This window comes from Zonotrichia leucophrys, chromosome 9 (genome assembly GCF_028769735.1).
Source record: "Zonotrichia leucophrys gambelii isolate GWCS_2022_RI chromosome 9, RI_Zleu_2.0, whole genome shotgun sequence".
NCBI lineage: Eukaryota > Metazoa > Chordata > Aves > Passeriformes > Passerellidae > Zonotrichia > Zonotrichia leucophrys.
Window position 1 is genome coordinate 10,611,177 of NC_088179.1, and position 25,648 is coordinate 10,636,824.

The 25,648-nt window shown below is 37.0% G+C and overlaps 1 long non-coding RNA gene across 1 annotated transcript; it reads left to right on the plus strand.

Annotated features, from left to right (window-relative positions):
• Positions 1-102: 102 nt before the first annotated feature.
• LOC135451496 (uncharacterized) lies at positions 103-24,961 on the plus strand. Its single transcript, XR_010441346.1, has 3 exons — positions 103-470; positions 24,554-24,660; positions 24,827-24,961. It is a non-coding gene; the product is annotated as an uncharacterized LOC135451496 (long non-coding RNA).
• Positions 24,962-25,648: the final 687 nt, after the last annotated feature.

Below are 25,648 nucleotides of genomic sequence, written 5' to 3' on the forward strand. Positions count from 1 at the left end.
AGAGGGGGCCGGGCTAGCGGTGACCCCGCGCGATGTCCGCCCCTTCCTGGTTGCCATGGAGACCGCCCGCCGGCGTCCCAAAATGGCGGCGGCGGAGCCGCGCGGGGCTGCCGCTCTCTCCGCCGCCCTGGAAGGAAGGAAGGCAGGCAAACCGGCAGCCTGAGGCGGCACCGGCTTTAGCCAGGGCTTGTCCTCTGGAAAGGAGCCCCTCCGTGCCCCTGCAGAACGAGGGGCCCCGTTAACGCCGCCAGGAAGCTAGCCGGGAGGCGCCACCAGTAAGTGGGCTGGCCTGGCCTCCTGAGGGCCGGGAAGGCCCGGCTGCGAGAGGGCCGGCTACCGAAAGGGTATTTCCAGACATGGCGAAACTATGTGGGGAGCCTCAGGAGGTGGGAGTTCCTTCTACCTGGGCTTTCCCAGCCTGTGCGATGAGGCCCTGCTTGAGGAACCGGAGGAAAGGAGGACAGAGAAATGTGAGTTGGAAGCCTTGCGAAGTAGTATATGCACATCCATAAGTTTACTCTCACAAATAAATGTGGCACGACATTTAACGCAAATAAACGACAAATCCTTAAGTATTACTTCTAAAGAAAAGTTTAGTTGCACTTTCGGGGTAATCATACTTAATGCAAAGGGGTAAACAATAACATGTCATTCCAAGGACATGAAATTAACATCTGGGAATGGAAAGGCTGTGTATATTTTCCACATTGTACCTGGAGATGTCAGATGTCCTGCCTTCCACCAGTGTAGATAACTGATTTTTCAAACAGGGAAATAAGCAATGATAAATATCTTGGAAGAGTTTTTTGAACCTTTGTTTTAAAATATCCTGCAAAATGTGCAATATGAGTATTTTTCAGAGTAATCTAATAGAATTATCAATGAGAAATGTTGGACAGTAAACAAATGAAATTTAACAAATTTATTATGAGTTTATAAGATTATTAAATAAAAATACAAATATACTATAATCTTTGTTTCATTTTGAGACTTTTTTACTTAGTTTACTTACTTTATATTTGTTAGAGAGAGAAACACAAATACTTGTCTCAAGCTGGACATAATGATTTAGAAAATGTGAAGTTTCAAAAACTTTTCTGAGGAGGTTCTTTAAATGTCTCACCAGAACCAGAAAAAAACCACAATATATTTTTAAACTAGGAGGAAGTTTTCAGTTTGTTTTCATAAAGTAAACCAAAATAGTGAACATATGTTCTTTCAGGGAAGAACTGCTGCACAATAACTGGGAAATATGTGGTTTTGAGTAGCTGAAATTTTGTAGTGGGCCTGTCCCACTGACGCCATAGGAATCCTACCAGTGCTCTCTTTGTCTGTTGAATGTGACTGAGTGTTGTGGGGTCTTTGCTATTCATTTTTGCACTTGGATAATAACAATAAGATGGTTTTTGTTATTATTACTGTCTTCAGGTTTTTGGTTCTTGTATCTATTTCCTGTCCACATTTCAGGTATCTATTATTGGGTTTGTTTTCAGCTGCCCAAATATATCCTGAAAACGAACCAAAATCAGTTAACATAAACCATGCAAAAAAAGCTTCATAACTGTCAGTGTAAGTAAGTTCAAATTGTTCTGCAAATGCTCATTGTACAAAGCATTACCAGGAAGCTGGTGTCATTGAAAAATAACTGCTTTGGACTGTTTAAAAAATTCAGATTTGATTTTATGTCAATAAGATCATTTGAGAATTGTGCAGTGAATGTATGTATTTGAATATATCACTATATTTTGTGAAGCTAATGCATCTGATTCCAGCAAAACTTTCCAATTCACTCAAATTTTAATTCCTCACTCCTCAAAAAACCTTCATGTAAGAAGTGTCTCCAGTTTTAACTTCTGTACATGTAAAACTCCTGGATGCTAGTTAACCTTTCTCCAGGCTATGGAATCTCCTGCAAAGAGACCTGTGTCAAAAATAGCAGTTGAAGGTATGTGCATCACAGATGTTCCAAGCTGTGTCTCATGTAAAATATATTTAGCCATCCTGGGTTAGCATGGAGGAGGCCTCATTGTTGGCTCACGTTCCCAGTGAGCTCCTTTGCAGTTTCCTAATAAATAACAGTCTTTGCCTGAAAGGCCTCACAGTCTAAGGCTCCAGCCCAGCACAGGGCTACATGAATGCTGAAACCTGCCACTTGGAACAGCCCTGTTCTTGGAAGTGAGTGGTTTCAGCACTGTCTGTTGTTATTTTCTTTAAAAGCAAAAAGGGGAGTTGGTGGCTGCACAGTGGATTTGTATGAAAGCTCCCATAATAACACTGTCCAGTGTTGCCCTTCTTTGAACAGTCTACTTGGGCTTTACATGAGCAGTAAATTCAGCTCCTCCAGGATGAAGTTATCGATTTACTGGGCATATCTTATAATGCTCCAAAGCTTGTGGACCTGTGGTCATGGCCAGGATTTCCAGGTATCAGCTGAATATAAAGTCAAAATGTCACAGAACCAGAAATCCTGTACAAATACAGAAGATCTTAAGAAAGTGTTAGGGCAAGGAACTTAGTTGCAGAAATGAGCATTCACAGAAGGCAATTCACCCAGCTGAGTTGTGTGGAAGGAGAGATCTTCTGAGCCATCAGCGAAAATCATTTTTTTCAAGTAGCTATTTTAAGTCAGCAATCATAATTTTACAAATGCACAGAAACTTTTCCACATATTTCCCCTGTGTGGGCATCTGCCAGTTCCACTGCAGAAATATAAGACTGAAAGGGACAACTTCAGGTCATCCAGTCCCAGTGCCTGCTGTTTCATCCAGCTACATAATAGATCTTCACAGCATAAATGGGATTTGATGTGTTTCAAAGGCAGTGAAGCTTTTCTTCCTCTGCTACTTCACAAAGAACAACTGCTCCAGATCATCACTTCTCTGATGGTTAGAAGTGCAGCTGTATATGTATGTGTGAATATATATGAGATATATTGTATATATTTAATAAATATGCACTCTGGATAGGGCTTGTTTTGTTTTATCAGTCTCTACTTGTGAAACAGACTCTCTGCTTCTTGGTCACTCTCATTTTCTCATTGCACTTATTCCAATTAATAATTTTGTTCTTGATCATAATAGGCCTAATAAGTATCATATGGCAAAGCATTGTTACTTCCCCATGTCTTCTGAAAAAACCTGGGTGATTTAAATTTTAGGTTTGTATTTAACTTTCTCTACCAAAATCACTTTAATGACTCTTGATCATCCTTCGATTAGTTATTATTCCAATGTCTTTCTCCTCTGTCAACTTTCAATTTATAACCTTTTGGTTTATGGCAGAAATTATTTCCAGATTAATGACTTTGCCATTTGTACTTTTCAATTTTTTTTTTTGTTTGTTTGTTTCCTTTTTTCCTCTCCAGGACTGCTCTGAGTTGTTATGAAGGAAAAGTTGGTGTACATGTCAGAATAAACGTGATAAATTACAAATCATTCTTGGCCATAAAATGTGTTCTAGGAATCCTACTAGTACTCATGGAAATGGTGAATAGTTTTTGTTTTGTTTGAGTGCACATACTATTACATAGAATGGGAATCTTTTTGTTCAAGACTGACACGAGGGATAGCAATTTGTTTCACATATACCTTTTACTGTACATGTTTTTCAATCTTGAAATGCCAAATTAATATTTGATATGCTAGTTATAATTTGGCAATGTTTATCACAAAAAACAATAGGTATTATCTGTTTGTACAAGGCAAGTGATTTCTCTTATGGCTTCCAACATTAAATGTCAGCTGGCTTGAGAGAGCCACACAAATAACCTTCCAAATTAACATTTCTAATAAATTGTCTAACAGATGATAAGTACAGGTTTTGAAAAGTGCAAGAGAGGAATCCAGATGGTGGGGTAGTATAGGAAAGATCAGTCACTCATTTTGGTCAAACAAGGAATATAGACACACATCCCCCAACCTCAAAAAAAAAAAAAAAGTCTGGTGCTTAATCTGCTTATAGGGCAGGCTGATAACTGGAATGATGAGGCTGGTAACAAAAGAAATGTAATAGGAAAATGATCTGCTCAACATGTAATTAATACTAGCATCTGTCGCCATTTAATGAATGCTACACTAATCAGAAGATTTTGTCATGTTAGTAAAATGTTCAGCTACTTACCCACAAAAGACCAGCTTGGTACATTCACAGTGCAATATTCCACACGTGATCTGCTCGTGTAACAGCCAGGACTCTGTCAAATATGCAACTGCAGAATTGTGTGTTTGGCCAGAGATCAGCAACTGGGTTCTCTCAAAGGCACACACAGGACATGTAGATGAACAAACAGTGTAAGTAACTGGGCAAACAGTTCTCATGAATGTTCTTGTTCTTTACCCCTCATTGCTCCCATTGTTTAGTGTTCGCCTCTCTTTCTTCAATCAGTTTCTGATTAAATCAATACATTCTGAGCACAGCACATTATTTTGGATACTGAGTACTATAGTATTTGCTTAAAAGATCCTATAATTAGTTGTTTCAACTTTTAAAATAAAGGTTTTTTCTGACTTTTAGTTGTTAGCAAAAATTCTGAACCTATAGCACTTAAATCTTTAAGAACCTTTTTTTAAAAAAATCCTTTTACAATAAACAACCCAATTCTCTACTGATCTCTGTAAGTCCTATACTACAAAAACCCAAACAAAAAGTCACCACCACACCACCAACAACATATTCCAAACAAAAATTAAACAAAACAAAACACTCCAACAATTTATAATTTTCAATAAAATTTCCATTTTAAGAGACATTAATAAATGATCCTTAGGGTGGTCTGGCTGACTTTCAGTTGTGAGAACCTTCATGATTTATTAAACCTGCAAGGATAGCTCCTCAGTTTGGTATTTTACAGTTAACTATTATATCTTGGGCTTGTTTTCAAGTCTTTATGATGACATTTGATATGTAACCTATTTGATTGACAGCAGATGCCATTTGAAGTGCTTAAGCCAGATGGATTGGGGCGGGGGGGAAATTAACAGATGTTCTAATAGTAATTGAGCTGAAATTAATTTCATGATACACAAAACAAATTTTGGAAAGATAAGTCTTATTTTAAGTAAGTATCTGTAGGAGATGAACCTTTTTCAAAATTCTACTATTTTATTTGCCTTTGAAACCTGAGGGATGCCATACCAGTTACTACCTAGTCGGATTCTATCCAAGTCTCTTCTTTGACTTTCAAACAGAGATTTGTGTTCTTAGCAAACAAAAAGAGCACAGAAATTTCTCAAGAGGGAGTTTAAAAAATTATATTTTATTATAAGCTGTTTGTATGGAGCACTTCAACTGCATAAAATAGGAAATTGTTGTTGTTGTTGTTGTAAAGTAGAAATATTTCAAGTATATTTTGTTGAGACCAGGAGACAGCAGCCATTTTGTCCCAGTTCAGGAAATACTCTCCTATGTTGAAAAGGTGTATTTCCAAAAGAATCAAACATTTTCATGGTAATTCTATCACACAGTATTAATCATTTATTATCAGGAGAATGTTCGTTAAGCCTAAAATACATAGGGAAATCACCTTTGCTTTTTTTGCTGTCTTTAATTCAGACATCAAAGTAAACAGAGCTGCTCAGAGAAAATGGAGACAGTTTCTCTGGGGAAATAATGATGAACTGGAAAAACATGAATGTTGTTGTCAGGTGTTCCAGTCCAAAGCTAAAATAAGTCAGTTTAGCAGTTTGGATGCCTGATGGTACCTCTCATGTCTGTGATGTGCCATCTCTGGGTGTATGCACTTGCCAGATCTTATCCATAAGGTTTGGGGAAGATTTGGGAATTCTTTGGTCATGCTGCAATATTGAAAATGTAATGCAGCCACAAGAACTGACATAGGAAAATTTGGGCTTTTAACAACTGAAATGCAATTGGTGATGTGTTGCACTGGCAATGCTGGAACTTCAGGGCTTTCATTATTATTATTATGGAGCAAGATTTCTCTAGAGAAGGCATTACGTACAGCAGTGTAAGTGGTGGGGTTTTACCTTCCCAGAAGGCTCAATTCTCTTTTTGGAGGGTGACTGTTTTAGGGGGTTTTTCCCCACAAACATTACTAAATGCTTAATCCTGTGAAACATTCATTTATTGATATGAAATTAGATATACAACTTATATGGAGTGATTATTACTTGTGAAGTTGAGTTCTTAGTGAGCCTATGGTAATGCAGTGCTGTCGTGTGGGCTTATGAAATCCTTTTTCTGTAGTGGTTGAGCTGTTATTTAAAGATGCATTGGAATATTCGCATATCAGTTTTAATTAAGGTATGTTAAAGGTGATAAAGTAATCACAGTTAATTTGCCATTAGTCTGGTTTTACTATATCACTGGTAGCCTAGAGATGTGTTCTTTACTTTTTGTCTCAGCTGGGTTTTGTCTACTTATAACTAGTCTTTAATATTCAGACAGCAGGATCTCACAGAATTTAAATGTTTAATCTCCATTTTATGCATGGTTTTAATATTTGTGGCTTTCTTTAAAAGTATCATACTTGATCTAGTCCTGCCTGACAAGGATGATTTTCAGGTCATGAAGTGAATTGTTTCTCAAGGTAAGCAATCACAACTACTTTCTGCTTAATAATGGAAACATTTCTTGCTGTACCACAGTCATGTTCACATGTTCCTTATTGCCAGTGCTTGTTCTTTAGAAAAAAAGATTTAGTGATATTTTTATACTTAGGTAGTAAATCCTTATCAATCTTGTTCTCTGTCTTGGGATACCTCAGGAGTAATTCTACTTTCATGTTACCAAAGGTAAGTTTGTGTTCTTGCCTGTTTTGTTTTCCTTTATCCTGCTTCAAGTGACAGAAAAATAATTATTTCTTTTTTCTGTCACTTTATTAACCAAGAACTGTTTACATTATTTCATTTTCCATATACGCAGTAGCATTCATGATGAAGAACCATCAGATATGTTTACTTGACTAGCCATATTTATACTTTTTTCATTTATCAAAAGTAATTAAATGCACTCAGCAAAGTGTTCAAGGGAAAGAAGAAGGGTAGAAGGCAAAGCTAGAAAAGGTTCAGAATTTTTATCTCAATGTGAGATAGACTGTGAAATGTCATATCTAAAGATGCACCAGTGTAACCTAGAAAAAATTTTTAAACAAAGTTGGTGGTCTAAACTGCTCTATGGATTTTTATTCTAAAGATTTGCTTGATTTTGATTTGCTGTAAACTAAATCAGTTTGTGTTAAACTGAAATAAGCCTAAATAAAACCAAAGTAAAAGTGCCTACAGCTTTTGGATGGACTTCACGAAATTAGATTAAAATTGTGCATTGGGTACAACCAGTGTACATGTCATTTGTTGGCTGAAGCCTGAATTACACAAATTGTCTGGAGAAGGGTGAGAACTGGAAGAATGAGCAATAGTGCACAGTAAAAGGATATAAATAATTTGTTGAAAAATTCAAAATTATACTGTAGGCACAGAAACCTGGGAGAGTGTCTGAAGCCAGAGTTCTAAATAACCTAATAGGATGACAGTGAACAATAGAGTGAAAGGAATGACAGCAGATGGGGATTGCAAGCAAGAGAAGCTGTGTAGCTGGAAAGCATCAAAAAAGCAAGCAGATACTTGTGACAGAAAATGTAATGTATGTTTTAATACATGTGCATATCAAATTATCATGGCAAATGATAATGAGAGATTTCAGTTTCTGCTAAGCTGGTGCTACAGCTGAGTTGTACAGTTGTTTCCTCCTGTGCAGTTTATAATGAGACTGAAACCTAGAGGTAATCAGTATTAAGTTTCATGTAAAATGAGTAGTTAAAATTGGACTGAAAAAATCCTAGTGTTTGAAGAAACAGGAAACAAAGTCAACCAACAGGTAGCACATGCTGCCTGTAGTACTGGGCTGATAACTGATGGAGAGAAAGGGCACACTTGTTAACACAGCTTTTTCTAAAACCTGGAGTCATGCGTAGGAGCCAAGTACATGAGAATGCCTGCACCATGTGATAGATTCTTTAGTGTTCCTGTCTTCTGATTTGAGGTGGAATTAAAGCTGTAAATAGGCAGCAAGGGAACTTTGAAAAACATATTGGTAGTCTTAGTTTGTTCTTTAAAAATGTGGTGAGATTTAGGGGCCAGTGCAATAGATGTTCCTCAAAATTTAGAGTAGGAGATGTCAGTGCTGAAAGTGAGCTGCCCACGTATGAATATAGGAAAACAGTTTTCAGCAGATATTAAACAAGTGGCAGCTATATGCAAATCAGGAAGATAAGAAGTATCCAAGAAGGGAGCAGTGGGATGATTTAACTAAGACTTCGTCTGTAATAAAAAGGATTGCCAGTTATACGTGCAGACCCTGCTAAAAGAGGTGCAGATTCCCTAAAAATTACTTTGCACTGTAACACTGCTGTACTTCAGGACATTTTATACAGATAGCAAAAGTCTACCTGCCCTGTTCTGTTGTTTGGAGTTTTTTACTCTAATAAAGAGGAAAGAAACTCAAACACAAAAAAAACAATTCCAAGCATTGTCTAGACCTGAAATTGTGAGGGGAGACCTTGAAACTGAATTAAGGAGGACAAAACTTAAAGAAATTTTTAAATTAAACCTGTCAGTGTCTTATCCATCTAGAAAGGAATGTTATGTCTTGCACTTAGCTTACATGCTTTGTTCTGTTAAGTAGTAGCATAATCTCTCTGGGTCTGCCTGTTTAATCACATTAATAAATGGCAAGTATCATGCTCATAAGTGAAGACTCTGATCCTCTAGAGTAATATTTTATTCCCTCTGATAGTTTTGCTTTCCCTTCAGCACATCCCCTCCCTTCTGCATTGTCTCTCACTCTTGTATTGTTTCTCTGATCTGTGTGCATAATTCTATACAAAGGTAGACCTTAGCTTCCAAAGCACTTTTGCTGTAAGCAGCTGTGATAAACAGCTTTATCTACTTTTTTTTTTTCCCTTAACTTTCTTCACTTTTTATTTATTCTCTCTCCCACCCACAAGCTCTGGGAAAACCAAGGAAGAAAGATACTAAAATAGGACTTAACCCAGTATGAAACTGAGAGAAATGGAAGAGACCATGGCAAGACAACAAATTTTGTGCTCAAATATAAGTACTGCATTCCCCAAAGGAAAAGACAATTATAATTTCCAAGTTTTTTATTATATCTTCCTCCTGAATTTTACTAAAACATTTTTCAGATGCTCTAAGTGGGAGCCTTCGGTAGTCATGCATACACACACGCAAAGCTAATCCCTTGGTTTAAGTGGGTTGATGTTTCCAAGCGTGAGTGAAGTGAAGGAAAAATTATCAACTTCTAAGTTGCTATATGTGAAATTTTGGAATTGAGACATTTCTCTTCATGCACTTGAAATATTTGTTAAAAGCACCGCACAAAAGAGTTTGCCTTGACACCAGGAAGTTATCTTTTTTCTGTGTGTCATTATCTCTGAACTCTGCTACAGTCACTGGTGTATTTTGTTTGCTAACTAAAGCAAACTAATCTTTTTAGCTTTCCTTGCTATTAAAACTTCTTTTTCTCCAAAACCAAAGCAGACATAAGAGAAGGGAAGTATGTGGGTTTCCATGATGACTAATGTGGTCCTGAGAAGAATCTGTACAAACTTTCAGGTACACACTGTTGTCCAGAATTTCTACTCAACGATGTGTATGGTTATTTCTTGTAGAACAGTTCCTTTAGCACAGCTGGGTATTAGCTTTTACACTTTGGACTCTGGCATAGATGAAGTGGACATCTCTGAGAAAGACTGAAACATGGACCATGTCTAGTTAATGCCAAACCTACTTTTTTCTTCTCATGAGTGGAGTGCACTTCAGAAGGAAACTTTTACCTTGTAGAGATGTAATCCTATCAGTACAGACAAAATAGTAATTTGTATGATTTCCTATATTATAGCAAATGCAGATGTCGAGGTTTTGTGTCAGTTGTGAAATGAAGCAGGAACCTTGTAAGCCTTAAATTTGGTAAGGCTTAATAAATTGCCAAAAGAACAAAAAGCATATGATTTCACAGACATAACAGGCAGCAACTAGTACCTCTTTGGTTTCATATTGTTCATCCCCGAAATGTGGAATGGCACCAGTGTGTGGCACCAGCACCAGAGTCTTCAGTTTGGTGGACTCTTGCACTATTGCACCCAGATGTGTTTAATTTTTTGTGTTTATTCGTGAAAAGTTGTCCTTCAAAGACTTCTGAGAACGCCAAATAAATTAGGACTTCGTTAACCAACCTCTTGATAGTTCATTTTACTTTCTTTTTCAGGTCAAAGCTTGCCAGTAATTTTGAGCTACATACCAGCACCAGTCCTGAAACCAGCCCCTTCTTCCAGGCTGCATTTGCTAGTGTTCACATTCTTGCATATTAACCAAATCAGAACTCTCAAAATAATCTGCTTTGGCCAGTCATATATTTTCATTACCAAGGGTCTAACTGGTCTTGGAGGCAGGAAGGAAAAAAGGAGACTTAACAGATTCTTCAGTTGCACAAGATCTGCATTCTTGCTTTTAAGTTAATCACAATATGCCATTGTAGGCTCTCATGAAACAATTGCCCATGTGTGTTATCATTCCACAGCAGCTTATCCCACAGGGATCTAAATGGCATTGCCTTGAGCTGGGTCAGTGTCCATGCCTAAGGACAGCCTCACTCCAGCCCCTTCGAAAGCTATGAAACATTTGATTTTAGTTCTTTTGCAACTACCTGTCCATTGTCAGTGCTAGCTCTTTCATAGTTTAGACACAAGACATGTTTGCCTCTTCTTGGTGAAAATTTAATAAAATTTTAAGGTACCTGTTTTGCATTTTTTAAAGTGACCTAGAAGCCTCAGCTTCATTCACTTGCAGAATGAGCATAGCTTTGTCTAAACCTAACGATTTCTGTTGTCCAACTCAAAATTTTCTTTATTTCTTATGCAGTCAAAGCTGCAGTGTGGATGTTAATGCAACTATGTGAAAAACTTCACTGTAAAGTAAAAAAACCCCTCTACTGTGGTATCAGCTTCTCAATTAGATGCAACTATGTTAGAGTAGAAGTAGAAAAAACTATGGTGAGAGGGTGCCTTTTCATAAGTAAAAATTTTAGAACTGTCTAATTTATAGTTATCTCCTTTAAGATATTTCAGTAATGTTGATATTTATTCCACTTTTATTTTGTAAAGATTTAAGTGAGGGTGAAATGGGCAATTTTTTAACCAAAATACATGGAAGTTAATTGTTTTATAACCAATAGATTCTTTTGCAATTGTAGTAAAAATGCAACAACACTGTGCAAGAGAAAAAAAAGATAAAATTATAAAATGAGTGACAAAAGCCTTTGAATACTCTAATTCTGAAATCAAAATTTTCTGGTCTTCTTTAATCTACAAAACCCAACCAAGGCACAGGTTGTTCTTTGGGTTTTTGGTTTTTTTTTAATATGATGGGGAAGTAATATAATGTGTGATAAAATAATCTGGGTAAAGGGATTTAGTAGAGGTAAAGTCTCTAAGACTGAGAATGTGACATTTTCTCTCTAGAAAACACAATGGCTCCTTCACTGTACAGTGGAATGAGATCTTGGACTGTAGTAACAAATCCAAGGCTAAAAACAAAGACTGGGGATTTAGGCCATTCACCTTGGACAGAGGAAAATGTTTGAATCTAGATCTCCTGAATCTCAACAATGTTATTTTCTAGATTCTGTAATCACCTTCCTTCTCCAACAAATGTTTAACTGTTTAAAAGAGAATAATTTAAGGGAAAAGTTAACCTCCATATAGCCTGTAATCTGAGAAACTGTGTTTTGAGCTACTGGTTTTAAGCAAAGCAAAAAGCTGAATCTGAAGAAGTTTGAAATCCTAATAAAGTGTACTGGGGAAGGAGAAAGTTTCTCATATTTGCCTTTGTACAGGGTTTCACAATTCACCCTGTCTGTCTCAGCTTCCCCAGAGGTTTCCCAGTATACAGTATGAGTCTGATGTGTGAGACTTGTCTACTTCTACAGCTTCTGAATGAGATTAAGACCCACATCCTGAGGAAGGTGGCTCACCATGTGACAAATTTCAAATATTATTTTCTCATACAATGTAAAGAGTTCTATGCTTCTGGTAATCTACAGTTCAGATTCATTTTGACAATAGATACTTCCTAAATAGTTTAATTTTTGCTAATTTTCACTTAAATATTTAAGTTGTTTTATTGGTTAAAAAATTGCAATTACTTTTTACCTGAAGCTTTGTTTGGTTCCTGCTGTTTAGATTTAGGTTTGCTCATCCTTTCTTCTTCTCTCTTTATTAAAGAAGAAAATGCCTATGGAATAAGCAGTGTGGTAGTGAATTCCTTTACCACTTGCACCTCCAAATAACATTGAGAATGGAATGTGTCCATGGTAACCAGGATGCACTCATAACACTTTCCATTCTTCATCTTTTAATCTATGCAAATAGTATAGTATTATAAAATCTATGCAATATTTTTATTTGAAATAACCACATGCTAACAAATTACCAAGGTAACTGCAATTTGCCCTAGGTATTTGTACATAAAGCAGTTTTTTAATGGGTTGGTGCTATTGACAGTTTGTTCCACTGTAAATCGAAGAATAATGTTTCAAAAAAATCACAGTGGTGTTCAATAAAATTACTTGAATATTTTACTTTTCCTGTGCCTCCACATGTTGGCCTGATCTTTCCATTTTGGCAGAGTTCCATGGCAGTGTGATTCCTGGTACAGCAATTAAGAGGAGGCAATGTTATGGAAGTATGTATTTCTTTAGTTTTTTGAAATTCCTATTAAAATGCCTTGGAATTTAGAAAACAATAATTTGGAATTGTACAACAATACTGCAAGAAGGTACATTTTTATACCCATATTAAAACATCTGCTGTAATAGACAAGGGTATTTAATTTGCAGAGTATTGGCTTATATTCCATTTTAAAGTTTGTTAGATTCTGTAAAGATAAAACCCTTTTTCAAGAGTCTAAATACACATATGCCCACTCTAGTGTTTAGAATAAGTATGTTCTTGGGCACTCACATATATTTAAGCTTACATTATAGATAAATTCATTCATATACCCAAAATAACAAAAAATATATAGAATACTTACTGTGAAAAGTTTGTCTTGCTTACAGCAGTGCAGATTTTGAGTATTTTCTATCTGTATGCACTTTGTTTTGTTGTATTGTACATCCCAGACTAAAAAGTGTTGATTAATGTATTTTATTACAGATCCCAATACACTGTAATCTCCAGTACAGTAGAGCTCTGCTTTTTAAAGAATCAAATTTATAAAATTATGTATAGTTAATTTTCTGTATAGACTTATAGATTTAATCTATAAGTAGAACATTGTTAGGTATGCAAGTTCAAAAGTTTAAAAGCAACAGTCATTAATCAGTTTTGGTAAGTGATTCCGGCGACAGGTAGCTATTTTGTTTTTCAGTTACCTTTGGCATTTTCATTCTGAGAAATTGGTTTGTTTATTTGTTTTTTAAAGAAATGTCACTTCCAACAGTAACAGGAAAAGGCCAAGAGAAAGCCTATTAACCATGTTTCTTTTCTCCTTTAACAATGGGGTTTTTCTCATATATACTGCATTCATGTGTCCGTGTTGAAGGATATCCAAGGTGAGGAACATGTTAGAGATGTCTTTTCTTTCTCTACTGGTGTATCAGTTTTGTTTTGACCTTATTCTCACCTCATGTTTTCCACAAATAAGAATGGAAGTAGCCTTGTGTGCTGCTTCTCCCTACACTGCTAGAGATGAAAAGAGCTTTAGGAAGTACAGTAGGGCATTGAGTGTCCTATTATCCCTGTGCTGGGCTGCAAACATTCGAGTTCTAAAGCCTTCCCAGGTAGCAACATCATCTGTGAAACAGAACGGCAAGGGCTTTATAATCCTTTTGCATTGAACCCTCATTACCACTGGTGTATGAAATGAGGTTATGTTAACAACATGGCAGTCTATATTGTGCATCTTCCTTGCAGAAATGTTAATTCCACTGTATCAAAGGCTTCAATGGTATATTTATTTTTCATATATTAAATTCTAGAATGCAGTTTGGATGAATATGGGCTTTTTTGCCTTCAAAGATGCAGCTGTTTCACTGCAAAGGACTAGAGACTTTATTGTAAAATAAAATGAATTTATGTAACTGAGTAGGACTTTTTCCTTTTATTCCTACAAAAGGTTGTTTTGCAGAGTACTGTGGATATCTCTGAGTGTTAATCAAAGCTATTTTATATGTATGCAATCAGATATGTGATTTAGCCATTATGATTACCCCATATAGTGATATATTAGCCACAATAACCATCAAAATGATAAATTTTATCTGGTTATATTTGACATTCAGATAAAAATGTTAAGCATTTATTCTAACTTATTTACTGCTGTATATGAGATATCAACAGAACCCTGCCTTAGAAGATAGTCTGGAATAGGAGTTTTAATTTGAAAATTAAACTGAATACAACTCATTGGGAGTTACAAATACTTAATGCTCAACTTTAAAATCTCCATTTTAGCGGTGAAATACCAGAGAGATCTAAAGTTAAATTTTATGTTGAGAGATATATACCACTGTTGTCAGAGCTAAGATTTGTAAAAATAACTCAATTTTTTTCAGTCAGTATATGGAAGTATTGACAGTTAACTCAAGGCTTGCTTTTAATTTTCCTTTTTGGCATGCCAGTAGAAAAAATAAAGATCTATGGAGTATGGTTTTTAATACATACATGTATGTGAATGTGTTTATAAATATTCACCTCACTAATATTCTCATTTGTCAGTTTTATCACTCATGTCAGGAACCCACCTATAGATATGGCAGTGTAAAGTCCTGACTTTTCTCAATTAAATGCAAGGGAATAAACCAGATTAATATTAGTAACACTGGATTAGATGGGTTTTTTAACCTTGTCTAAAACAGCAAGTGAATTTTACTTGTGGCTTGGAGCGTGCTCTTTGTGAGCAACTTGTGTGAATGATGATGACTTTCCTCTTGGGTAGGCCCAGCTGTGACAGCAACAGAAAGAAAGTCAATGTTAAAAGGTGACACATTGTTCAAGCACTTATGTAATGTTTTAAGACAACTCTGGGAAAATTGCTGGTAGTTAGGACCACTTATACTCCATCATTTCATTGCTATCTAGTTTACTATTCACGTTAATTTTTTGTCTCGGTTGCATGCTTTGTAATGCAGATTTTCTTTTGTTTTTCTGTCTCTGAAAATGTGAGTTGAACATTACTCCTGGAAAGCTTTTGCCAGAGTTTTCAGAATTCTTAAATGCTGAGCTTTGAACCATCCTATTAGTTTTGATTTTTACAAAATGTTAAAGTCCCAGTTTAACTTCTAAGCTGCCAATTTTGAATGCCTGAGCAGTTGGATGGGTATATCTACTTAACCACATAACTTGACACCTGATACATTGTGATCCTATGAAGAAATGAGAAACAAGACCAGAATCTTTCTAGTCTTGCCTGTTGAGATATCTTGTGTGTGAAGTGTGTGTTTATTTCTATGAATGATTTGCATGCAGGAGTTGTTAAAACATTTTACACTTGTTGCCAGTGCATTAGGGGATGTTGATTGTCCCTGGAAGCTGCTGGTAATGTAACTGTGGTCTGATCTTTTAGGAAAACTTTCTTTTGGGACTGTAGTAATATTTATGTAGCCCCAACCCTGAATCTGGTAAAACACTTATCTCCTGGTGCTTGATATTAATTTCATCTGCCTTTCTTCTTTTTTTTCTTTCACAATTGTAGGTCATTTTCAGGTGGTGGAAAATCTCCATTAGGAATGAATTTCATAATTTAAAACCTAGAGAAATTATAGCATCTCAGGAGGATAATAATAATTACAAATGTTGGGTGGCAATATTGATCTGCAATAAATTTCATGAAAGATGGGATTGCTTTGGCTAACATACTTCTTCCTATGAATTAATTAATATAAATTAATGTATGAATAATGAAAAAACCAAAAAGATGGGACAATAAACCTAAATATATGAAAAAGCCCAGCAGCATTCATAGTTTCATTGTAAGACAATGACAGAGATTTTAGCAACAAATATAGGCCAGAAAGCAATGTTCTTATGGCTGACAACTCATAATGCTCTGTGCCAGCACATTTGTTTCTATGGCCATGTTGTGAGCCATCCAGATTTGAATTCCCAATCTAATTTGACACAACTGCTAATGCAACAGGTGACTGGGTCTATACAAGTGCAAAATTACTCCAGGAGCAGACAGCCAGGAAAAAAAGGGCAGTGGGGACACCACTAAATTAACCTCAGAGACAGGCTGGTCACTGAGAACATCTGAAATAATGATGCATTTTCCCAAAGTTCCATGGAACTGTGTCCCAGGTAGTTATTGCTCTGCATCTTATAATTTTGGTCCCCAGTAATGGATTAACTTAAGAGGTGGTCATGTTACAAGATGCAGTTGATCATGGTTCACAGAGAAGACAGTCTTCTGAAAATACTGATCCAGAGACATCTTTATTCAGTAACTGCTGGGATGGGTGAGGTGAGCTATGCCTAGTCTGGAAATGGAGAATTTCGTAACTGCACCTGCAGTCTCTTTTGTAGCCCAAGACCTAATAGCACAAACCACCTCAGATTGGTGAGATCTTGACTTTTTTAAAAATAAACTGCTTTTGTATTCTCATTCTGTACAGGCATTAAAAAAATATTTACAATGTGACTTCATAATTATCCCATTTTTATTATGACCTTGAAAAGTGTCATTTTGAAATAAAGTTTTGTTTTTCTCATCAACAGCTTTGGTTGACATAATCTTATTGAATCACTGTCTTATGTAATCATCATCTTATTTGAGTAAGTTCTCCAGGGAGGTGCTGGAGTCACTTTCTCTGGAAGTGTTCAAGAGGTGTCTGGATGTGACACTTGGAGAATGATTTAGGGATGATTATGGTAGTGTTGGACTGGATGATCTTGAAGGTCTTATCCAGCCTGGGTGATTCTGTGATTATTTGCACAGAGGTGGAGGAGATCTGCTTTCCCAAGAAGGATATGAATCTTGGGAAAGAGGTATGGGGGTAGGGGGAGGGTACAACCATTTATCTCTTGTCAAGAATAAATTGGAGTGTATCCTCACTCAGAGTCTCAGATAAGACCAACACATTCTCTATGCTTTGCTTATTAAAATCTAACACATCCTACAGCACAACTGGGAGATTTTTAGCCCTGCTGAGTTCATGTGGCCTGCACTTTTATGTTTAGGTTTGTGTTTGTTACATTTGTGTTTCTGATTTGCTATTATAACTTTTGCAACTGGTCAGTTTCAAGTGAACTTGATAGAAATAATAACACCACCTTAGGCTGCTGGCTAGGGCTGTGAGCCCTGTTAGTGTTGCATGGATGGAAAGGCTTCACATTCTCAGCTCAAGGGACTGGATATATATACACAAGGCATGGAAAAAGTTTCAATCAGCACTCACAGTCCATGACAAAACCAATCTTTAATTCCAGTTATAACTGCTTGTTTTGACTAGGAGGGGAATGAATATGGCCTGAACCAACAGAAAATGGACTGCCTGTTGAACTTGGCGCAGGCTCAGACAGACTTTAAATATGCTGGAGTTTTGCAGATGTTCCTAATTGCTCCATTAGTTGAAGCAAAAAGTTGTACTGCATTTTAATTCATAGCAAAATTAAAATTTTATAAATTTGAGCTTTCAAAGGAGTAGTCTTCTATACTCTTTTTGTTGACCTCTTTTTTTTAATTTACCTTATAAAAGTAGATTTGAGATGTGAATATATGCTGGTGAGAAGGCTTCTAGCTTTTTCGTTTTTACTCATTGCTTGTAGTGTAAGGTTTTTCTGCAGCATTTGATATTAATATGATGTCACAATGAAACATCTGTTTTATGTTACGTGGGTGCAATGATTTAGGTAATTAAATTATTGTTAGCAAGCAGTTTTCCACTGTTATTCTGTGGTTTTAGTAGGTTACAAATAATTCAGTAGGTTATAAATAAGACCTGCCTGCTTTTTCTTGAAAAGTCTTATTGGTGGTTCAGAGGTTTCCTTCCCTATAGGAAGTATTGAAAGCCACATTTGCCATTCTTTTCTAAGATGTAGTAATTTCTTTCTCCTGCTAAAAGTATCTCTAAAACTGGAGGGTTCCCCTCTACTTTTTATTAAAATTATATTATAAAATAAGGGTGTTTTCTTTTTAGAAAAATGCTAACACAAATAGAAGTATTACAAGTATAAATTACTATGTTTGTGAGTTGTATTGTCATACTGATATTATTTCTGTCCATAGTTCTTGCTGTTCCACACAATCAGATGTTTTTACACCTCCTCACCTCCTGTTAAGAGCTTTGCTGCTCCTAAGTATTCACATACTATTATTTTTCTATTAATTCTCCACAAATATATAATATACATATATATACACTGGAAAAAGAGATAGATAGATAGATAGATAGATAGATAGATAGATAGATAGATAGATAGATAGATAGATAGATAGATAGATAGATAGATAGATAGATAGATAGATACATACATACATACATACATACATACATACATACATACATACATACATATTCTGGAATAATATTCTAGTTATCCATACTGATTTATTTGCTGACTGGGAGTTCAAATAAATACTTCTCACCAGATCTGTGCTTTGCTGCTAAATATTTGGTACCCTCCTGCCACTAAAATGTTTTCCTGTTAAGCGTTGGTATTTCCTGTCATTATCTCCTGGTTTTCATTCCGGTGATTTTATCTCTCTTCATGTGATTGGGATTTTTAGAGAACTTTTTTTTTTTTAAAAAAGTGCCTGAACTACTAACATTACCATTTTACTAAATTTATAAAAACAACCATACAGCTATAAACATTCATGTTTGTTTTGAGATGTTTTCTGTTCTTTTTGGGCAGTGAAATAACATATCATTATGTTTCTTTTCATTATTTCATGAAGCCAAGAGGATAGAGCAAGATTTTGGATTTGGTTTTGCAATGATGGAAAATTAATTGATGATAGTGTTGAGCAAGAGAAGAGAGCTCTACTTATATTTTTGGATGAGTGAACAATTAGTACAAGTCATCAAATATTCTCCAGCACTTTCAGAATGAAAATGTCATAGAAAACTTAAAATTCAATAAATTTTCACAGTTAATTCATTGTTAGCTTCACATACATTATTTTAAAAAATTAAATACTAAATATATATTAGAATAGCCATATCAGATCACACTATTATTTCTAGAAATAAATAATTTCTAATAAAGAAAACGTCAAATATGTGTGTGGTAGCCTGCTTGATCATTCAACATTTATAGATGCGCAGTGAAAATATTTATCCCCACCATTCCCAGGATGAGAAGATTTGAAGCATTCTTTCATATCAGCTTGAATTAGATCAGCCTGACCATTTTTAGTTGACTGTGTAGATCATTTTGTACTTGCATAAGAAATTTTAGGGAAATTACCAACTGTATAGAACTGAGATGCTTGGAATGCAAAAAAGCAAAGGAGAACTGACAGCAAACTGATTCTGCAGTGAGATACAGCATGGAAAAGAGAGCTGCAGAATATTGGGTCACCTAGCCAAATACATGAAGGAAGATAAGGTGATAGCTTCCTCCCATCCTCCCATGTGGTTGCCTCAGGAATATTGGCGGGGGGGAAGAAGAAAAAAATCATAACATCTTAAAATCGTGTCATTTTCAAAGCTCTTTGAAAGGTATCCACACAATGTTGAGTTTTTTAATTAATCTGACAAAATACTTTGGAAGGAAAACTGCAGCATAAAAATAGGCCTATAGACAGTACAGTTTCAACTTCCATGAAAAATAAGGGGAAAAAATCCTGTACAAATCTCGATGGCTGCATTTATTTTGTTAGGAAACAACATGGAGCTTCAGAATGTACCACTGATAATTCATTAAAAGTGTAGCAAATTGAATTCAGGATTCCTGTTGTAGTGAACCAGTAATTCTATTACAGGAATTTGATAAACTAGATACGTGATCTGAAGAAAACAGTGGTAAAGTCAACAGGCCAAGTTCCAAGTTGGGCACAGAAGCAGAAATAATCAGGTGACTGCGGGATGGGCAGTTCCTCCCTAGGTAGGAGAGTTACAGAAGGACAGCTTGGTTTGGTACTGGATCACAAAGGAATAAGTCAAAAAATGCCACATCCCTGTAGAAGGGAACTGCCTTCAATTTCATGTTGGTTTCACTGCACCTATGTAAGATAAGAAGCAGAACTACAGGGACTCGTGATGTCAGAGCCATCATTATTTTCCCCAAAACATATGACTGAAGTATCTTTTTCAGTTGTTTTACCAACTTCCCTCTGAATAAATAGCATATTGTTTACATAAAAATCTGTATGTATGTGGGGAAGTTGATCCAAAAATGAATCTTAATATTCATGTTAAATAATATTTTCTCTAGAAAAACATAGGGGAAAAACATCTGACTTTTTGTCAGGCCGGTTTTGGTATTGTTTTTTTTTTTTAAGATGTACCTGCATAACCTGGAAAGAAATTTCAGGCTTTTACAAATCTGTTGTCTCTTGTATTTGGTTTCATTTTTTCCCACTTCAGATTACTGTAGTGTTTGGTGCCAGAGTTCTGGAACGTCCTCAATTTGTGCCGAGGTAACTATGACTTCCTGAAACAGCTTCCTGTCCCATTGCTCCTGTACATCATTTCCTTTCTGAGCTTGAAGATATTGCCAGACTTTCTCAAGTTTCACACAGATTTGAGACAGTAAAAATTTAAAACCCAAAACATTCAAATTGAAATAGTTATCTTTGCTGAGCAGACTGTTGGCTTTGATTCATGGTTTAACATAATCATCAATCTGTCTGCTTTCCTTAAGACAACAAGTAAATAAGGATTGTCATTTTTTTGGAGACAATAAATGAATCAAACTGAATGGCTGCAGTAAAAAACAGATCTTACAAAGGGTGTGTTTATCCTGCAAGCTTTTGTTTTATAATAAACTCAGTGATCCAGGTAATTCCATTGCAACCCATGGCTAGCTGTTACACACTACTTCCAGGATTAAGTATTGGAAATGTGAAACCTTTGCTTTGTTTTATGATTTGTATTATTTAGTGTCTAGAAACTTCACCCACAGACTGAGAACCCTTATTCTGAACTCATCACCAAACAAAAAGTCTTTATGTCTTTGACAAAAGACATGAGCACAAGGAAAGAGATTTTTTTTAGATTTTGCAGCAAGGAACTGTTAGAAACACAGGAGGAGAAAGAGGTGACTTTTGCTTGCTTGCTAGGAAGCTCTTCCCAGCCCCCAGGAAATGATGGGAAATAGTATGTACATGTTGAATTGAAACTTTAAAGAGTGAATAACAATAAGTTGCCATTATTGGAAAACTGGAGCTAAGGGTATCCTCTCCATTCTGAATGATGGGTAAGGGATTGGAAGGATAACCTGGAAGCTGCAGGAGAATGGGGAGCAATCTGTTGGTGCAAAAAGAGAGAAAATGTATTGGAAAGGCCTTTGGGAGGGCAACTGTTCCAGCTTCCTGGTCTGTGCAGGGTCAGGAAATCAGGATGGAAACCAAAAAAATTCAGAGCTATCATGTAGGAAGCTTATTTTTGTGGGTCTGAATATTTCAAAATTTTCTATCCCTGTCAGAGCCTGAAAAAAGGCTGCTGCAGAATTCAGGTAGGAGTGAAAAATATTTTAGCTCATGGAAAATAGGAAGAGAAATGTTTTAAAGAGTAAAATAACTTTATTCTTATACCCAAGAGTGCTGTAGAGGCCTAGAATGAAGCCCATCAGTTTCTGGGTGGAGAAGTTAATGAGAACATAAGCACCAGTGAGACCTTATGAGGAATTGTAAAATGGGTTTAGCTCTCTTGATTCTGCTGTGACAACAAGGTATGTTCTGAAAGACTTCAGAGAGGCAGATTAAACTTGTAGTATGGAGAGTGGGACATGTCTGGTGCAGAGCACATCCCAGTCACAATGAGATTGCTCACAGGATTTGTATTATTTTGAGGCTATGTGGGACAAGATTTCAAGAAAAGTTCTGTGTCCGACTGGCAGTTCCAGAGGATGTGGCTGTGCTGCTATTCCTGTTTTGTGTCTACCAAAGCATTACAGATGCTTTAGTGAGAGCGAGTTCAAGTGAGCACAAGAAAAAGGGAACGGGGCAAAGAAAGCACAGGAGGAAATGGCAAGACAGGAAAATAGAGCGTGTCATTAATTTAAATATGAAGGCCAGATGGGAGCAGATAAGCTTGCTAAAGTTCTGGGCTGTATTTCAGTTTGAAGATAAATCAGTTGATATTGTGACTGGGGAACAACTGAATGGAGAATAAGGGGGTAAAATAACTAAAGGAAGAGAATGGATTGAAGAGAGACCAGGAAATTATTTGTCAGTATATTTGGAATTCATCTGTCATTTGAAGAGTGTGAGTCAAGCAGGATAAGGTACTATGGAGGGCAGTAAACTTTTCATTAGTTTAACACAAAGCCTTGGATATTTTGGAATTTAAAGAAATCCTAGAAAGCATTAAGTTGCATACCAATAAAAATATGATTTTGGCTTAATGCAGTAAACTATGAGAACAAGTAAAGCCATGCTCCCTTTCTCTCATTTCAGCAGTATACCTAGGGAATTAAAAATTTGCCCAAATAATATGTTTTTATTTCCAGAGTAATTTATGTATGCTGCTCTCTGTGGGATTATCGAGTAGCTTATTTGGATTTCTGAACAGAGGAAATAGAACAGTCTCTCCACTCAGGACTGGAAAGTGGAGTGTGGGAGCTCTGTGTGTCCATGCCATGCAGTGCATCCTTGCAGGCTGAACTCAGCAGATATCTGCATTGTGACCCCAAGCATGGCATTTCTCTGACTGGAGTTCTGAGCATAAATCCTGCTCTCCAGGAGATCCAGATGCTTTCAATGTGTATTTGGAGGATTTTAGACTGTTCACTAGGTGCTATTCTTACGTCCTGTAACAGAAGTCCTGACGTGTGAGCACTGTGTGTGTTTTCCCGACGCTTTGGCAGCGAGCGCTGTTCCGTGCAGCGTCCCGGCCCCAGTCCCGCCCGCGATCCCTGCCCGGAGTTCCGGACGAGCCCTCCACAAACTCCGGGCGCTGCGGGGCCGGCGGCCGCCAGAGGGCGCCCCGGGGCAGGGCCGCTGTCAGCGCGCATGGGGACGGCCCGGGAATGGCTGGGATAGCACAGAGCCAGGGAATGGCTGGGACAATGCAGAGCCAGGGAATGGCTGGGATAGGCCAGAGCCAGGGAATGGCTGGGATAACCCAGGGCCAGGGAATGGCTGGGACAATGCAGAGCCAGGGAATGGCTGGGATAGCACAGAGCCCGGGAATGGCTGGGATAGCACAGAGCCCGGGAATGGCTGGGATAACCCAGAGCCAAGGAATGGCTGGGATAACACCGAGCCAGGGAATGCCTGGGATAACCCAGAGCTAGGGAATGGCAGGGATAACCCAGAGCCCGGGAATGGCTGGGATAGCACAGAGCCAGGGAAAGGCTGGGATAACCCAGAGCCAGGGAATGCCTGGGATAGCACAGAGCCAGGGAATGGCTGGCACAACACAGAGCCAGGGAATGGCTGGGACAATCCACAGCCAGGGAATGGCCAGGATAATCAGCTTTGATTTTCTTCCTGTATTTTTTTATAAAGCACTGTGTTTGGAAATATAAATATGCAATAGGAAAAACTAATATATATTGTTTTTAACTTCATTAAAAACTTCACCATTCATGGTATCCTTATTTCATGGGCAAGCAAGATTGGCAAGAGCAGAGAGTAAGCAGAAATGTAAAGAGAACTTTTAAGAGGCTCGCACATTTTCATTTCTGCACTTATATGCATTTTTCCCCAATAATCTCTCCTTTTGCTCTGCTAGAATGTGCTAGGGTGTTGTGTATGCCTGCATAAGAACAACCAGGACCACACGTGCTCTGAGACAGCTTTGCTGTAGGCAGTGAGGGAAGCAGTTCCAGCTACATCTGCAGTGTGTAACACAAGGTACACCAGGATTTCTGCTTTTCTATTTCTGTTACCACTTGCATTGGAGTCATTGAGTACAACTGCACTTAGGCTCCTGCAACTGCACCTGGAAAGAAAAGTGGAACATTTGTGGGAAAAATTAATGTTTCTGTGTTCTTGTATCATTTACAATGAGTAGATAATATATCACACAGGGTATCTTCCTAATTTTTTTTGTGATGGTTCTGTCATCTAACAGATTACTTTTTTTTTTCTTCCTTATATTGTTTCCACTTGATTCTGTTTATGGAGTCATTCTGAAAGCAGGCAGCATCTCCTGAGAAACAGGCTTAATCCTTACAGTACATCTGAAAGTTTTCTAAAATCGCATTTCTGTTCAAACCCCAAGGACTCTTTTACTTACCTTGAAAATAGATTTTATTTCTGAGGTGATTTTTACATACTAACAAGGTTTTTGGCACCAGTTTACACAGCTTGGTTGATTTCAGAGCAGCTGTATGAATTACACACCAGGAATGTACGTGGCATTACAGCTGCTTTTTTTCTTTTTTTTCTTTTTTTTTTTTTTTCAGTGGCAGAAAGGCCTTGGATATTATACCAAAAATAGCTTCTCAGATATTTCACAGAAAAACATGTGATATCTTGCACTGGCAACCCTGGACAAAACTTCTGATGTTCTGTGAGTTTAACTATCACTGCGTCTTTCAAAATGCGTGGGCAGCTTGCACTGCAAGTGACCTTCATACAAGGCCTCTGTGCTGTCTAAACACATTTTGTGGGGTAGAATAAGCAGCAGTGAGTAAGCCAAATGATGATTTTAAGCCTCTCCTTTCTCTCACAAGCAGCTACGTGACAGTAACGTGCCCTGGGAAGCTCTTGCGGACACAGCCCCACCTGAAATGGAAGAGCCCCCAGGAATTGGGCTGGGAACCTTCACACACACAAATGTCAGCCACAGCTCCAGAGGGGGCAGGAGCAATGTGCCAAGAACAAAACCTAACAGAATAAAGGTGCATGTTCCATTGAAGTAATTGTTATAAGGCATGGCTGTTTATTGGGTCAGACACATGGACTTTTCTTCTTTACTACAGAAAACAGACTTTTTAAGGATTGAAAGAAGAAAAATAAAATATGTTTTACCAGGAGCAACATGTAAATATTACAATGTTTAATAGGTTGGGTATCCTGAAATTGTGTTTTATCAGCATCATAGTAGTTACTGCAATAGAACAGGTTGTGGCTACTTTCTATTTCTTCATTCTGATTTCTCTGTTTTGTATCTATGCCACAGGTACTCCATGGCTTATAGGAGATGCTGTGGCATTGTCATTTATAGAGGGTAATTAATATATCATTTACAATTGACTAGATCTAGGACCCAAGTATTAAACCAGTGATTTCAGTATTTGGATATAATAGTTTCATATTTGAAGAGTGTAAGGAGTTTACAATTTTTTAACATGTCAGGTACTAAACTTGAATTTTATAAATTGATTAAAAACTATGAATACAGGGTTCTTGTATAATTCTGTTTCTTTATAAACCAGTACTTTAATACTTAAATATTCGTTGATTTATATTAAGCATTTTTTGTTCTAGAACTATATACCAATGTGCTGGAGACATTCAGTGACTGTTCACCTTTAGGTATAAGAAGCACTTCCACA